This window comes from Crassostrea angulata, chromosome 10 (genome assembly GCF_025612915.1).
Source record: "Crassostrea angulata isolate pt1a10 chromosome 10, ASM2561291v2, whole genome shotgun sequence".
Lineage (NCBI taxonomy): Eukaryota > Metazoa > Mollusca > Bivalvia > Ostreida > Ostreidae > Magallana > Magallana angulata.
Window position 1 is genome coordinate 47,421,011 of NC_069120.1, and position 11,463 is coordinate 47,432,473.

Below are 11,463 nucleotides of genomic sequence, written 5' to 3' on the forward strand. Positions count from 1 at the left end.
AATTCAAGTTATTCCAAAGTCAGATATCTTTGATACGGGGAAACCCATTTTCTATTCTTATTTTTTAACATGAAGAAAAATAACCCCTGGTTTCTTCGAAAAAAAAATTATTCAACAACGAGGGGAGTCAGTATTCTACGTCGAAAAATGACCCAGGTCATTATTCTACGGGGTTCATAATTCTTCTGTACACAGCCCCGTTCTATAACTACACGAGGTTAAAGTTCATAATTTCAAATTTTAATGTTGATGGAATGTAAATAATTTCGTTAAAAAATTTACATTTTATATGTGACTATAATTGGGGTTATATATGCTTAAAATGTTCGAAAAAAATGTAACTATTTATATCATCATTCATTTCTTAAAATTTCTAATGAACTATTTAAAAATAGAATTAAATGTAACAAAAGTCTTAATTTTGAACTACTATTATGTAAACAAAAATATCTTATTTTTCTAAATCCATCGATTTCAGGTAAAACGTATCTTAGTATAATTTATGTTTGATCTGGTGCTTCTTTAGGTAGTACGAAACACCCCTGAAATTTTATATTTGAAATATTTTCTGAAATACACAAAATAATGACTTAACATGATGTTAGAATTAATTTCAGTCAATTATCTTAAAAAAAAATTATTTATCATACCCATCAATTACTCAAGGCCAAATAAATTTAGCAAATAACGTATTTCGATAATTTTGAAACATACATGTACATTTGGATGGTGTTCAGATAATTTCTGTGCAATTTAGCCGTATATCATTTAAAAATGGGTAACTTGTGTTCTTTTTAAAGTAAAGACCTGAAATTTGGACACAACCACTACCAGTGTATAAGATTTACTTCAAACTTTCAAGGTCATATCAACAGGTCAAAGGTGAAATATGATGACGTCATCTAGTATTTTTATCAATTTATACCTCCGTCAAACATACTTAAACCTTAATTAATCTAAAACCAATGGTTAAATTTTCTTTATTTTGATATATTTTAATTACAGGGTCATTCCAATCATACCGTTAAATTTAATTCTAATTTGAATGATACATTTTCTTTTAAGATACCGTTAAGTGCTGCAAATTCTCGTCTTAAAAGAGTATTCACAAGCACTAGTTTTACATTATGCTGCATGAGAAATTATCTTAAGTTACCAGTTAGAATTTATTTCAGTATTTTTAAGTAACAAGAGGGTCTCCGGTTTAAATAACAGCACAAATATTTGTAATATCTTGAAAAATAACTTAATGGCATTGAAAATTATAACAATGACTATTTCATTTTACACCCCACTGAAAGGAGATTCCAATGGTAGGTTTGGGGCGATGTGGGCAAAAATTGTGAGGTCGGATTTTTTTCAAATTTGACGTATTGAAAGATTTCCTTCTTATAAAAAAAATATAAAAATTTCAGAAAAATTGAATTATAGGAAAAATTTAGCTTATCTGTTTTGTACTACCTTAAACACTATTCAAAACCATATTATGCGGACTTCGTTATCGAGGAAATTGATAAAATGATTGTTTCCTGTTATTTTTTCAATGAAACTACAAAATTGGGTAATTGGTGTTACGTCACAATGAAAAACTGTGAGTTTTCCCCTGTAACCGCAAACCTTACCTTAAGTTAGCACATCTGCATTCATTTCACATGCGCTTATTTATGTTATAAAATTGTCACCCTATAATATAAAAATAACGTATCTTACTCCGACTCAATGGAGTAGCCCCCTCCATCCCCTTCCATATGTTGCAATCATTTTTGCTTTTAAACGAAATGGTATAGAAAGTGCTGATAGCCATTCTTTTTATCGATAATTTACCTACAAAATGGTATATGGTATACTTGCATATATTTATTTCTAACTGCATTAACAGTGTCAAAACATTGCCAAAATTTGGCGTTTAATGATTATTGATAAAACCACAGTACTCACTTAATAAAAACATTTTGGATTTTTTGTCCTGCCAAACAAAATCGTCTGCTTTTCATCTGACTCTTCAAATTTATTTGAATTTTTAAATGTAGAACAATTTTCTTTTGTAGAATTGAAATCAGAAACCGCTGATCCTAATATTGAGGCAGTTATAGGAGCAGTAGGGGCTATTGTTTTCCTCATTGTTGTTATCATTTTGTTTTTAATAAGGTAAAAATACATACAGCTTGCATATTCAATTATTATTTTAGTTAGCCTTAAACAGGGGTGCTGCCTGGTCATAATTAGCCCGGCGTCTGAGTCAATTTTGAATGGAAAGTGACTCAAACTATCAAACAATTATGGATTAAATATACTGTGGGTTCAAGTTCAGAGTTCAAAAAGAAGTCAAAATTTGTTGAAAGAAAATGATTTTTTTTAAATAAGCCTCGATTTTGATATCTATATTTTATTTATTTTAGGAAGATATGCACATATTTTGGATCATTTTGAATTATATACAATAAATGAATTTCGACTAATTTTTTAAGATTTTGTTTATTTTAGGTAAAGAATTTTTGTTGCTATACAATCGCAAAAGTCGAGTTTTTATAATTTTCGTATTTCTTGTTTTTGTGTTTGTTTGTTTGTTTTACACATTCTATTTGAATAATATCGTGTATATGTTAAAAAACTAGCTGACATGCAATTTAATTCCAACTAAAAAGGCAACATAAATAGTTTTCGACGGTCAAATAAATTACCATTTGCCTTTCGTTATTATTTTCAATCAATATGGATAAAGTTTAGAAAATGAAAAAATAGATTTGTAAAAATATAAATTTATACTTTAATATTTTTGGATTTTTTTGAAATACAAAATAACATAATAGATAAAGCTATCCTCTTTTCACTTTTTTCCACTCTTCAAATCATGCTGTTATTTGTAATATTTTCTGATAAAACTTTTTTGAAAGTGAATAAAGAAACTACAATAGTAAGACTACAATGTTCAATATACAGGTTTCCTTTCTAATCAGTGGAATTTTTTCGCCCCTGGGTACATTTAAACGTAACCCATAAGGGGCTTTTATGTATGTTCATTCTAAAATTGTTATACTAGTAATTCATTTTACAACCGGAAAAAGAAAGGTGGTCTCCTTGTTCTCAAGGTGATACACTGTCATTCTGTAAATTGTGATATTTCTATAGAAGTATAAAAGAATATATGCTTAGTACCGACATGCGCCTGCAAGCACTAGCTTAAGGTTAATCCTAAACTTATACAATAGAACGTTTGTTTTTAAATCGAAGGGTCTAGAGCTCTATTCTACTTTTTGTCATTCTCCTATGTTGTTATAAAATGAAAATTGAAAATAGAAATTCATTGTTTCATATGATTTATCAACCGAATATTGAGAAGTTAACATTTATCCATTGAGTAATTAAAAAAAGGAGAAACAAATGTACCTTTGGAACTGAGTCAAAAATGAGCTATATGACATATGAGCAGTATCTTGTAAACCTAACGATCTTTCATTTTTAGACAATTCAAAGTTATTGAAATATGTCAAACATTGTTCATACAAAAAAAACGTTTTGGATTTACATTACAGGCAGAGGCGAAATAAAAGTAAAAAGGCTGAAGGAAGGGAGGAAGCAATGGGATTTTCAGCTATGGATGAAACATTGATCAAAAGTAGATGTCTATGAATTTGTAACAATTTCAATTTACATTATATAACGCATTATTATGATATTAATTTAAGAAATGGTAAAAACATTAAATCAATTTACAGGTAAGAGAAAGTCAGCTAGCATTGGAATTCAAAATGACGTTTTTAAATCAGAAACAAAAGAAATAAGCAAAAAATTTACTTCAAAAGACTCTCAACACTTAAATAGTTTGACACAATATCTGTCTGAAGTCAAAAGAATCAAGATGGAAGAAGAATATAAGGTGTGTAGAAAATCTGTTTATCAAAAGATCTATTTGCAGGTGGAATTGACGTGGTTTAATAAATGAATTAATTCATTAAATACATTAATACAGGCAATTCAAAAAGGAGAGTTACACTCATGCATTGAAGGAAAAAAACAAGAAAATAAATCCAAAAATAGATATACTACAATATTCCCATGTAAGTTTGATTGGTGATTTACTGATAAACACAGTTTTCTTATCAGTCATATGATTTCTATTAACCAAATAGTAGAAAGAAGATACATGTTTATTGTTAAATAATCAATTATTCACAGATGACCACTCTCGTGTTATTCTCAGTTCCTCTACAAATGAATCAGACTACATAAACGCCAACTACATCGAGGTCAGTTTACATGTAACATGGTTATGTTTGTGGAATGCCAAAACAACATTATATAAATAGTGCTGTTTGGGAGGGTAACTGTTGAAATTGACACTGCAAGAAACCCATTGCCAACCGACGCGAAGCGAAGAGGAGGTTGACAATGGTTTTCGAGGGGTGTCAATTTCAACAGTTACCTTCCCAAACAGGCACTTTCTATTTTATTATACTGAATGTCTTATTTTTAAAGAAAATTTGACTGCTTTTATATAGAAATGAAGTGAATTCTACTGCGAAACGTACGCGCTTAATTTACGCGCATGTAACAATTCGTTGTGGTACCCGTTGCCAAGTGTGATGCTAACGCTGAGGGTAATCAAATGGATGACCAACAGCGTCTAAACCGATCAGATTTCAGTATTGAACATGAACGTATAATAATAAATTTTGTTTGATCGTTACTATTCTAATGTTTGATACATAAATATTCATCTCTATGAGTTCTATTAACAGGATGTGTTTGGAAAGAAAAAGTATATAGCAACACAAGGTAAATTGTTCTTAAAAAAATGAACTTTTGCCTTTTTTCTGACCATGCCACTTTTTCTTATTTTGTTGTTCTAAATAGGACCAAAAGGGAGTACAATTTCTGATTTCTGGAGAATGGTCTGGCAAGAAAACGCACGAATCATCGTTTGCCTCACAAATATTAGTGAAGCCAAGACTGTATGTTTATATTTTATACATTTGAAACAAAAAATGATATATAAAAAAGAAATATTTGTGTTTATAGTGATGGAAATATAGAGAGTACATCGTATTGCCTTACTGCAGCGATTGCTCTATATTATAAGTGTTTGTATTTGTTACCTTAGAAAAAATGTGCAAAGTATTGGCCGGACCTGAACGATAAACACGTGGAAGGGGACATCAGCGTACGCTGCCAGAAAGAACAAACCTATGCAGAAAATGTCGTCAGACATCTTCGAATAAAAAATATTTCAGTAAGAACTTTATTTTATACTTTCTATAATTACAATTCAAGACTATGCCGAAGTCATTTAGTTTCATTTTAAAAAGAAAATATTGAAACAAATGTCAAACTTAAGGAAATAACCCTGATTTCATTTATCTATGATACAAATAGAAACAATTTAATTTCTCTTAATTTGATTCTGTCTACCTCTCGATTTTTAAAAAGAATAATACCAGTTGCACAATTCACATAGGTTTTGATTTGCAAAGCTCTCTCGACCAACTCATGGATGAAAATTAAATCAACCAAGACATAATCCTTGGGAAAAAAAACACGATTTGTGTCAGAGAATAGAGTTAGAAAAACCGACAATACTTAAAAATAATATATGGTTCTAAATTCGTAAATAAGTGCAATAATCAAGTCTCTTTTGCCACAAATGTTTATCTAGTTACAGCGATAAGAGTTAAGGTAAAAAGTAAAATGAGAAAGTAACGAATGTTAGCGCATGTATTTAGCCAATTTTTATCCTGGACGTTCACTATTTGCTGCATGGTGATATATTCTGGGCGCTTCCTCAATACATCATGATTATTATAAATGCTAATTATTCAACTATATATCACTTCAAATTCATTAGACAGGACAAGAGAAAAAAACTTTGAGAAAAAAATTCAGTGTAAAATCTCAGTAAGTTTATAAAACTGTTGAAGAAACAAAGAAATATAGTTCTATTTTATAAATGCATGACGAATTCAAGTTCTAATATTTTTAGACCTTGATTGTATGTTAATATGTATTGCTCGTATTTTTTAGAAGCATTTGTTAATCTGTTTTTGAATTAACCCTTCGCCTCTTAGGATAGCATGTCTAATGCTTGTTTAAATTATAATGAGGAAAGTTTTTTATTATTATTAAAGAGTGTGTGGCAGAATAACAGCTATTATTGTGAAGGATTCAGAATTAATATCATGTGTAGGAAAATGGATTTTAAGAAAGCAGTTCAAACAAAAAAGAAGCAAAATGATTATATGTACATTTGTTGAATAGGTTTGCAAAAAACTAGTTTCACATTTCTTTTTGATTTGATACCGTAAATTGTGAAATTGTGTTTCGATGGGCAAGTAAAACTTTTTAAAATTACCTTTGTAATTTCATATTTCAAATCCTCAGGATAAGACAGAGCGAGACGTGTTCATGTTCCACTTCACACAGTGGCCAGACCACGGGGTCCCAGAACCACTCAGTTTAGTGGTGTTCCATCGTCACGTGATGAAAACTGTAGAGGATCATCCAATGGGATACATAGTGGTTCACTGCAGGTATTTTCTTTTAAAACACTAGTATGCTTATTGTATTATTATAGTTGTAGGTAATGGCCGTGTTCTAATGTATTATATCGATATAGTGCAGGTATAGGTAGGACTGGGACGTTTATAGGATTGGATGCCCTTTATAAGGAAGGAGAGAGAACTGGAAAAGTGAACGTTCCACAATATGTAGAGAAGATGAGGAATGACAGGATGAATATGATACAAGGGGAAGTAAGTAACTTGTAATTATTTGATATCGGTGAGAAATGTTGGTAATTATTCAAATTGATGGGTTTTAAACTTTTTATTGATATATCATACCAGTATAATTGTTTGGTTTAAAGTGTAAAAAGTATCCCTTTTAAAGAAATAATTGGTATGAGATATTAATGAGCAGCATCATAAAATGTTTTAAAGATTTATTTTTGCTAAGGTAATTAAGAATTTTTTTTTCACCAGGATCAATACAAGACCGTGTATATGGCGTTACTAGAGGCTTTCAGAGGACGACTCCGCGCTGTACCGGTAGATTTCTTTCTCAAGGAATTTCAGGATCACTCTTGTTACTTGAACCACGGAGACGTCTCCAAAATATCACCATTTGCTGTGGAGTTTGAGGTATATGTACCTTGAAATAAAAATAATTTTACAGTCTGTATCATAAAACTGAACTTAAAGTTCTGAGAAACTCAGTCATTCATATGGTTTATTTTCTTGAAACATTTTTATAATTTGCCTTATTTGCATTAACCACGCAGCTAGTTTGATTGAAACGATTTGAGTAAGACATTCAATTTGTCATTTTGGTGGAGATTGGTTTTTTTTGGTGTGTGCTTATTTTTTGTTTTTGGAAGATAAAATGTCTTTATTTAAGTCTAAATTAGTGTATAGCCAATTGATAATTGTGTGTATGTCGATCTTTTACAAACTTAATTAACTTACCTACTTTTTAAATTGCGTTTCTAACATTACTGTATCCCTTTTAGGAACTGCTGTCCTTTCGAAAAGTGTATACACATGAGGATTATAAATCTGGAATGTCGAACATTTCAGCAAACTATGTTCCAAGTGTCTTACCAGGTAAGTTGTCCGCTTATACTGTATGCATGGTGTGTGAAGTCCAGGGCAGGCAATAAATAATCTTGAACTCTTTTTAACTGTTTTCCTTGTTCAACAATCTTTACACTTCTTCATTGTGGGTGTGATCCTTATATTTATCGGTGATCCCATCGATATGTTTGTTGATATGTTTGTTTGTTTGTTGATATGTTTGTTGTTGGTTACTAGTACTTCACAGTCATTATTTTGCATGTTTCATATGATTGCAGTTGAGAGATACCTATGTCCATTAACAACAGAAAATCTATACTACAACGCTGTCTCTCTACAGGTATAGAAATACACAATTAACATACTTATAGTTAAACTAAATAATACTTTACTGAATTATATCTGGCTTTACCTGCTTCCAAGTAGCATAGTATATAGTGTCTACTTTTCTTGAGCAAATTCAAGCATTCTTGTTTTTTGAAGAGGAACCCCCTACATCTACGAGATGACAATAAGATTTTTACTCCGACTGTTTTTAGTAAAAAAAAATAATGATCCGTTTAAACATTCTTTGCTAATTTGCATGTGTTGATATAACTTTAAAAGCAAGAACACTTGGAAATGTGTCTCTCAAATACTTAAAAAATCATTAAATTGCAGTCGTTTACATGATGTGACCGATTCATTAGTGCCCAGTTCCCTCTAACGGATTACACAGAACACTTCCTGACTCTTGTGAAGACTTACTATACATGTACCATCGTATCGCTGTATCCTCTAGGGGATGTCAAATCGGTACAGTCTTGCATTCTTTAAAGGAAAATGGGTTTGCGTATACTTTTAAAGAAAAAAGCTACTATTACAATTTCAATAAGTATAAACTAACAATGATCATTTGATTAACGTGTCTATACTGCATGCAGTAATCAAAAGATATTTCACATCTCATATTGCAGACTTCTCTCTGGCTACCAACAAAGAGTCAGCAAAAAACAGTTGGACCTTTTACCGTCAAATTGGCTGAGAGTACACAGGCAAAATATGTGACCAAGACTAACATTACGTTACAGCAAAAGGTTTCTCATACTACGAACTACAATATACATATACAAATATCAATAAATGCTGAACAAATAAATATAATATTGCATAAACCTTGTCAACTATTTACAGGGAGGCAGCAGCATGCGAGCTGCTGTACTGGAGTGTAAAGGGTGGGAAGATGAGTATGACAGCAAGAGTAGAAGAATACTGATTGACCTTGTTCAAGAAGCCAAAATAGAGGAAAGGACCCATCCTACTGGGAAAATACTTGTACTCTCCAGGTTTGATAAAATCAAGCATACGCTTTTTCATTAGTAACAAATCCCCCAAAAATATGATTCTATACTGTCTAGTATCTGTTTTGATATGTAATAGCTACTAGTAGAAGAGTTTATTCATCCAACTTAATGCCCATCAGAGTAGCAAAGATAAATTGATATAAGTTTGTTAACAGCGATGGTGCCAAACGATGTGGTCCATTCTGTGCTGTATTTAATGCCCTTGAACAAATGATGATGGATGAGGAAGTGGATTTATTCACCATCACAAGACAGCTTCAGACACGGAGACCAGAGTTCTTGTCCAGTCTGGTAACATTTAACCGTTTTGATACATTGCAGCTGTCGTGGTTATTCCATGTTGTTATGTTCAGAAAATCGGTGATGCTATTAATTTTTGTATAACATGTTTGATGACTGAAATCGATCATTACAGTTAATGTCACAGCAAAGGCTTTTCTAAATAGTAATAAACATAATGTTTTCATATTTAAATTGTATCAAGAAAGCAGCATATGTGTATGAACAAGACGTATAATTTGTTTATTATATAACTTTTTTTAAGAAGGAGTATCATTGTGTTAACTATTTTGTTTTGGGTTTTTTTAGGAGGAATACCAATTTTGTTTCGACACGATTTCAGACTACCTACAGAATGACACTTTGTATGCAAACGTTTAGACTTTTTTGGAAAATATTTCCGAGTGTTGTTCAACAAAACAATTTTATTTAGTGCTCAGAATCTAGTACATGTATACAACATTCTGGAACAGTCTGTGATGAACAATAGTTTTCCTTCTATTTTATACTACATTAGATTTTTTTACATTCAAATGAAAAATGTATTGTTTTTACTAGCAGAATTGTGTTCTATTCATTTATGTAAAATGATATCTGATTATTGAATTAATTTAGATGAACTTAGCATTTGTCTGTAACTTTTAAACTTTGAATAATTTGATTCAATGAAAATACACGCTAACTGTTTCATGCTGTTAAGTTCACATTTTAGAAAGTGCCATCTTAGTTACACACCATTGTTGTATTCTTAATTGTTGGTTGTTAAAACATGTTGATTTGTTGCAGTTGTTTATGTGCTTATTTGTTCGGTTTTCTTTATTGTTGAATTTAGTGAGTATTTTTAGAATATCGTCAATTTTTTTCCTCGTAATTTCATGTCAAGCAGAACATAAATTCCTACATTTCGCACTAGTACTGACATGTATGTTTGTTAGTGATTGTTTTTATCAAATTGATTAAAACCGAATCTCTTATCTGCTTCTACAAATTTATTTATAAAATTATTTTTGTATATTGTAATATTTGCCTTGTTTTAAGATTTAAAATCTACACTGTTTTAAAATAATTTGTTTGAAATTTGTAAAATTTGAAATTTGTGAAATTTGCATCAAATGCTGTTTAATAGTTTATACAATAAAATAAATTAGAGCTACATGTAACAAGATACTGGTTTTCATGATAAACCCACGTACCTTGTCTGTGTGTTGATTTCCTATTGAATGGATACTAGATGGATAGAGAACATAAAGCGATATTTGAAAAGTAATTCAAATAATCCTCTTTAATATATCGGCACAGATCAAGTTTAAAAAAAAGAACTTTGAGCAATTTAAGTAAACTTTCATCATCCAATAGAAATAAAAAAAATTATAACAAAATAAAAATGTAAAATTTATATGGTTCTAATCCAACTATGTAAAATTCATATTGTTGATATGTATAGTTTACATGCGCTCTTGGCGTTTGGGTATATAAAAAAGTGCTCATTTGCCAAACGGACGGGAGTAATATCTACCTGTTGACCCATAAAAGACCTACGTGTATATATACATGATGTAATAAGAACCCCCTCCCTCCCAGTCCCACACACGCGAAATTAGATTTTCGATATCCCAGTAAATTTTTCGATCAGATTCATCGCCCCCACCCACTACTAATTTTGTAAATGACAAGACGAATAATAGGTCTAATACCATATACACGTACTGTTAGCCTTCATGCTATAAAATCAACGTTGATTTTAAAGTATAGAGGATAAAATCAAAGTCTTTTTTTTTAATTTAAAGGAAAAGCGTATGTATATAGACATCATTTGTCTTTTACAAAAGTAACGTTATAAAAATAAAAGAAGTATGTCCCAAGTTATCGCTTCCATCACGTTTAGATGATTTTTAATAAAAATACACACACCTGTGAAAGAAGTACAGTTGAAATCGATAAAATGGAAAATATCCTAGATATCTTTATTGACAAAATATACCTTTTCACTCATAAAAGTTTACAGGAACGAGAACAAATTTCTTACGGAGATTTATAATGGGAAATGTTTACATCTTTTCTCCATTCGGAAGGACTCGGGACACCTCGCGCAATTTTTCAACGGTATCATCCGGGCTGATGCAATGCAAATCCCCATAGACTTTTTATTTTGGGATGTGTATTGAAACCTAGAGCCGTATAGGGTGCGTTTCAAAACATATAATCTGGACATTTTTCATATTAGTGAATGAACGTAGTTTGAGTACAAAGGTATTTATTATTATTATCGAAATATC

General features: G+C 30.8%; 1 pseudogene; it reads left to right on the plus strand.

The window, feature by feature from the left end:
* The first annotated feature begins 3,540 nt into the window (after nt 1-3,540).
* Nucleotides 3,541-10,342, plus strand: LOC128164409 (receptor-type tyrosine-protein phosphatase alpha-like; annotated as a pseudogene).
* Nucleotides 10,343-11,463: the final 1,121 nt, after the last annotated feature.